The sequence below is a fragment of the Sinocyclocheilus anshuiensis genome, unplaced genomic scaffold, assembly GCF_001515605.1.
Source record: "Sinocyclocheilus anshuiensis isolate Anshui unplaced genomic scaffold, SAMN03320099.WGS_v1.1 scaffold1682, whole genome shotgun sequence".
Classification (NCBI taxonomy): Eukaryota; Metazoa; Chordata; class Actinopteri; order Cypriniformes; family Cyprinidae; genus Sinocyclocheilus; species Sinocyclocheilus anshuiensis.
The window spans coordinates 23,525-28,574 of NW_015542431.1; the positions used below are offsets into that span (position 1 = coordinate 23,525).

General features: G+C 39.1%; 1 pseudogene; it reads right to left on the reverse strand.

Moving 5' to 3' along the window:
* The window catches only part of LOC107693567 (uncharacterized), a 35,725-nt pseudogene that overhangs the window by 4,738 nt on the left and 25,937 nt on the right, over positions 1–5,050 (reverse strand).

The following is a 5,050-nucleotide window of genomic DNA, read 5'->3' on the forward strand; positions in this document are numbered from 1 at the left end:
AGGTCACTTAGAACCTCCGCGTCCCGTCCAGGGACCAGACATGAAGTTTCCAGAGGTCTGGACGCGGGTGCCAAGGGATGCCCCGTCTCTGAGCTGTGTGCCAGTGCATCCGTGCCGAGTGTTCCCTCGATCAGGGAGAAGAACAACTGGCAGTGAGAGGTTTCTGGAGAGGCAAACAAGTCTACCTGAGTGGCTCCGAAACGTCTCCAAACCAGCTGGACCATCTGGGGATGGAGGCGCCATTCTCCCGGAAGCGCAGCTCGAGACAGCTCGTCGGCTGCCCGGTTGAGCAGCCCAGGAATGTAAACAGCACGAAGCGACCTCAGATGCTTCTGACTCCAGAGGAGGAGGTGGCGGGCGAGTTGCGATAGCGGATGCCACTGAACTTGGGGGGACGCCGGGCGACTGAATCGCATAGCCGAGCCTGACGGTTCGAAGGAGCCATCGAGACGGGCTGGGTAGCTCTAGTGCAGCCTGATGCGTGCAACCCACTCGACACGGGAAACCACCACCGCTGAAGCGCCGTACCGTCAACACGAAGAGCTCTCCAAGAGCGCGCTGAACTCGTTCAGTCTTCTTCTCTCAGTAGAGTAGTCCGGAGCAGAATGATGTGATCGCTCGGCTCCAAAGCGAAAAGCTGAATATGCGCTGCATCTGCTGCCTACTTATACTCACGCTGTGATCAGCGGCAGCTGGATGCAATAATCGCATGCCAATGTGCATTGGCTCGTTTAGTTTACACTCAAAGTAAATTGGTCTCTCTAAGCGAGATCCCAATTCGTTGGTCATCCGACGTGACGTCGAGAGTGACCGACTGAAAGGGAACCACTATTTAAAGAATGGCAAGCATGAGGCGGCCAATTAATTAGTAGCCACAACCTCCTGCTAATGATCAGACTGTTGAGTTTGTGACCGTGAGTTCTGCCTAAAACGGCCGACGTGAGACAATCTGAGCGACAGATTCCTAATGAACGAGTAAAATATAAAGTAAACAGTTAACTAATCACATGCCAGAAGAACAATAATTAGAAATGGACAAACAACCAATTTGCATCTCAATCTAAACTTGAGGTCATAATAAAATGGTGTAGATTTTCATTTAAATTAAATTACTTTGCGCACCATTGGTGTATTTTCGACAAAGTAATTTGTGCGGCACCAAAAAGACCGAACGTGCAGGAAACCTTCAGCCACCATTGGATTCCTTCGTTGGGTGGACATTACAGGATGTAAGAAATATATCTGATATTTTTGATAGACTGATGTTTTTGGTGTTTCATGTCTCACCTCAGAATTGTCACATGAATAATTTAACTTGTTAAAAGGGTGCATTTATAATCATAATAAAATGTAACATTAATTTCTCAACTCTCGGGTGGTTTGTAACAGTTAGAATCAGTCAGAAATATATGAATCAAATTCACTCACCTTCAGTGTTTCCAGAGTGGATGTGTGAAATCAGCACTAAAAACACAAAGAGAAAAAACTGTTTAGGGAACTTCAAGCCAACAGTCTGATAACAAGAATAAAGACAAACTCTTACAAACACCTTGATCTACAACACAACATCTCAATCAAACTCCTCTTTCACTCATACATCATGGACAAGAGCTGGATTTGAAACTCTGAGAGCAGCAAGAAAAAATAAAAATTCCAGAAACACTAAATAACTTGATAATTTACATAATATAATATCAATTAGCATCCACTGAAATACACAGAGAGAAAATAATACTCACAGAGCACAAAAGGAAGTTGACTGAGCTCCATACTGACCGAATGATGACAGACGGTTAAAGACACAGGATGTATTAAAGCCTCAAGACTTCCTGAAATTTTGTCAAGACTCATTCTGTTTCAGATTTAACAGTATTTATTTGCTATTTATGAAAAGTTCTATTCTGTTGTGTTTAATGAACAAGGGGAATATGGAACCATATTTTGATGGCTTTTATTGTAATGGTGGTATTAGCTACATGTATAATTATGTATTTACATGAAAATAAATGATGTTTTATTAACAAAGTTTGGGAGGAGCATGTTCAGATAATTAACACGAGAAGAGCACATTAAGTAATCAACTCAATTAACAAGATAAGAGGTTTATATACACAGCAGACTTACCTCTGTTCTTTGAGTTTTTAGCATTCACATGTAAGTGTGAACTCGTGAAAGTGAACAACTGCTACTGCTCTCTAACTGGTTAGTGCGGTGGAGCTGACAGAGAACAAACCAAACCACAACTATGAGCTCACATCTATCTATATCTACACTGTCAGGCCTGTGACACTGATGGTGCTGATAAATTTGTACCTGTGAACACAGTTTAATATTCATACACAAAGGCATTAAAACAAATTTAACGTGATATGATTCCAGTTCCTCTTAATTAATCCAGCTTCTTAACAATTTGAAAAATGTTTTTGAGATCTTTTAATATTAGTGCTTCCTGCAGAATGAGAAATTTTATTAAAACTAAACACATAAGAATATTTAATTGAGAAGTGTCAATATCACTGTTGCTCGTACTTGGTTATTATTATTTACTTTTTTTAATTCTCTATCCTTATTGCAGTTTTCTCGATTGCTTAGACACTAAAACCCATTATATATGCCAAAAATCACCAAAATAATAGCATTTTATAAAAAAAATTCCCAGAACTATTAACACTAATCTTGTGTTTCACAACTCTATTCAACATTTGACAGCATGCGTTCCTGTTCAGTAGCATTTAAAAACCATCAATGTCACCCAAACCAGAGGTTTTTACCTTGTGAACACTAGTATGCAGCATTTTTTACATGCCAGTCAGAACAACAGGATGTGTAAAAAAACATTGGCTATGGATACAAAAAAAAAAAAGGAAGACCAAGATTTGTTTAAAGGGGTCATATGATGCGATTTCAAGTTTTCCTTTCTCTTTGGAGTGTTACAAGCTGATTGTGCATAGATAAGATCCCTGAAGTTGCAAAGACTAAAGTCTCAAAACCAAAGAGATATTCTTTATCAAAGTTAAGACTCTGCCACGCCCCCCATTTTATGGACGACCGTTTCGTGAACCTAGGAGAGGAGGTAATTCTGACTTTGCTATGACAATCTGGCGCTTATTCTGAATCAGCTACTGTAAGTATGTTTTCTTAATTGTTTAAGTATTTGCTATTGACTGTTAAAATGTGGAGTTTTGCGCATCATGTGTGTGTGTGTGTGTGCGCGCGTGCACGCGCGCGTGTGTGTGTGAGAGAGAGAGAGAGAGACAGGCAGTGTTGGGAAGGTTACTTTGGAAATGAAATCGGTTACAGATTACAAGTTACCCTACTTAAAATGTAATAAGTAGTGTAACTTTTCTATTACTTTATTAAAGTAATGTAACTGATTACATTTGATTACTTTTTGACTACTTTTCTAAATTTCTAATGTTTTCAACTGTTTATCATTTTCAAACATGTAAACCAGGCAGGGTAAACCTTACAGTAGTACTCAACACTGATTACTGTCAGACATCTCCAAATCCTTCATCACTTGAATTAAGATTAATTTTAAAGCACAGCCTGGACACAACCACCCTACAATGATAAAAATCCATTCACTCCCTTTTGTAATCCCCCAAAATCCTAAACAGTCTCAATTATCAAGCCGTTTGGATTTTCTGAGCAGTATGATGTCATATTGTGCAGGCCCCGCCCACAACAGCTGATGTACTGTCCAATATTAGCATGTTTTCGCCCTCAGTCAGTTGTACGAAGTACATCATTTTCTCCACGCTCCAGCAGCTGTAGCGACAATGTCTTGTAAGCAATGCAGGTGTTTTGTAGTTTTGTGATTTAGAAGAACATAAGAATCTTATTTTTTTCCCATCATCAGAGCCACTGAGGACGCAGTGCATTAGTTTTGTTTTTAATGGTAAAATGCGCCACTGAATACACCTAAATTTGTTTAGCAAATAATTTTACTCCAGACTGCTTTCTGAATGAGGGACAATTCAAGGCAGGTTTTGTTAAAAAGTAAAAAATCAGGGATAGATCAGTACCCATTGTTCGTGATCCAGCTGCACCTCCAGAAGAATTAAGTCTGACACTTTATATTTTTTAAGATTATTTACAAATCGCCTTTGCTCTTCCACAAAAGAAAGGGGCGGGTGAGCAGAGCTCATTAGCATTTAAAGGGAAATGCCCTTTGCCCAAATGAGTCACTGTGAACAGAGCAAGGTAAAAAGGGTGTTGTTTTACAGGACCACTGAGGAATTTTAACCAAAGTATGTTGCAGACCGTTCATGAAGACCCTAAAGAATCATACCAACTTGTGGAAGATCAATGTCCCCTTTGAAGCACAGTCACCACAAAATCAGACTTAATTTGAGATCATTCTGAGGTTAGATACATATTTAAAAATCATAACAAGAAATATTTTATCAGCTATGATACTGTTTTTGGAATCAAATCTTTACATAGCTATGACAGTAAACACTGGAATCTAACAATGTCTTGGAAAAAAAACAGTTAATCTTTAAAAATGAAGCATAGCTATACATAAACCCATATAGGAAATAAAAGAGTTATCAAATAAGCTTGTTCTAAACTTCTGAAACATTGGTGTTTCATATTTTAGAGCAGTCACTGCAATTTATGAAATAAATTAATTAAATCTGTATGTGGGAAAAAAGCAGATGTAACCCCCTTTGTAATCCTTAACATTTTCATATATATGTATATTTCATATATATATAGTCTATATATGTATAGCCTATATAGCCTATATATATATATATTAGGCTATTATTGTCACAGTACAGAATGAGACCAAGGACGGAGAGGTAACGTAAACAGGGTTCTTTATTGAACAGGGGCTGAGAGAAGAGATGGAGAACAAACGGGTTAAAGTAAACAAACGGGTTAAGGCAACAGTCTATGAATTGTAGGGAACTAGCTCACGTGATGATGGGTTCCTTCTAGGATCGGGCTGAAGAGGATGGCACAGAGACAGGTAGGTTTCAGGATGGAGTCCGGGTTAGTGAGTCAGGTAAGGAGTAGCGTAGTGAACTCAAGACCAGAC